The sequence below is a fragment of the Malaya genurostris genome, chromosome 2 (assembly GCF_030247185.1).
Source record: "Malaya genurostris strain Urasoe2022 chromosome 2, Malgen_1.1, whole genome shotgun sequence".
Classification (NCBI taxonomy): domain Eukaryota; kingdom Metazoa; phylum Arthropoda; class Insecta; order Diptera; family Culicidae; genus Malaya; species Malaya genurostris.
In genome coordinates, this window is record NC_080571.1 from 288,583,972 (window position 1) to 288,585,826 (window position 1,855).

Consider the following 1,855-nt stretch of genomic DNA (forward strand, 5'->3'; position numbering starts at 1 on the left):
TGATGTGGAGAACGAAAGAATAATTTCTGAAATTAAGGATTTCGGTGGAAAGATGGGTGCTGAACATCTCTCTCGTGAGGAAATGGATGACGTCATCGCTGATAAATTGATTACGGCAGACGAAATTGTCACTGATGTTGATCCAGATACAGATGACATAGACGATATTATTATTCCACAACCAAGCGGTGAAGAAATCAACTCAAAAAATTTGCTACTCAACGACTTGGAGAACTTTTGTTCTTTGGATAACAACATCGAACGACGAGAACAAATGCAACACATCCTTAGACAATCTAATACACAACTAAAGAACTCATTGATTGAATGAAAGAACGATCAGAGTGAACAAAACTAACCACAAATATAACTTACTGCACGATTAATAATTTGAATAATATCTTCATTTTCGACTATTTTTGATACTATTTGTTATTCAAATAAATTCAACCTTCCACAACAATTCTTAAAACTAACATAAGCTAATGATTTTAAATTAATTAATCCTTTCAAAGTTCTGGGTAATACCAAATTCCCACAGAAAAAGTTCGATTTTTTTCTCCAATTGATGCGGTCTCACTAGAATGGTTTTGTATGCATCAAAATAATTTGTAAATTCTTTCTATCGCAAACGCTCAACAGTCGTATTCAACCATATCGTTTCCCGAAATGTTTTCAAACGGAATTCGACCGTGGAGGATTTGAGAGTCCTGTTGTAAACAAAACTTAATTTTGAGGATAACATCAAATACATAATTTTCGAAGTACTTATATTGTGAACTGTTTTGCGATTCTTGAAAATGGTACTTTTATTTTGGCTCTTTATTGTTAACTCGACATCCACCGCGTCGAAGCCATTCATTTACGTAGCAGCTTTTGTTACTATCTCGAATTGGTTTTCCGCACTTATTACAAATACTGAATTTAGAGATTCACTGCCTGATGAAGAGTGTGACTATGAAATTTTCGCGCCATTGGACTTTTCCTTCAATAAAAAAGGTTTAATTCAAATAAAAAATAAAATGAAACTATATGAGCAATATATGTCACATTTTATGTACTTAACATTATATATAATAACAGTTTAAAATCTGTCACTCCTTCATCAACTTATTTAAAAACTGATCGATAAGATCACTCTCATAAACAAGTATGGTATTCAGTTACAGAAGATCACATTGTAGACACAATAAGAACTGTTTCATCAATCATTCAATAGGTATTGGAACCTTAAAACACCTTCTCGAAGAAACCATTTTAATAAGTCGACATGATTTTGAGTTGCAGAAATTTCGAACGCTGAATTGCACACTAGAGTCAGCCGTGCGAGAAATTTCAATTAATGTTTACACCATTTAATCTGTTTTGACCTCCGGAACATTCTTTCCGAAAACACCGACACCACCGAAAGTAAAATATTCGCGATATTTCATGTTCAAACTGTTTTTTATTGTGAACATATAAATTATTTCATGCTCTTTTCAAAGCGCCCCTGTCTAAGTATCTACAACAAGTTTGTCGAAGATTGTATAGCTCTATCTGTCGACCGAAGCGAGATAATCGTTCACAGCCTCAACCAGTCGAAATCCCGTATGCTCTGGGTCCCGTTTATCGCGGATTCGCTTTTCACGCCCCCGGTGTACCGCGTTATACGAGACCCCTCTGTACGACCCATTGTTCATCGGGAATTGTTAGCGAGATACAATTCAAAACAAACTGACATTCTATACGGTGAGGAAAGTGACTTTAAGGAGAACAGTCAAACGGAAGGCCTGGCAATTCGCATTCACTCAAAAGCCAGCTTGTGTGAATATTTGTAAACCCTTCTCAGTGCCCGACAGAATAAAACTCACTC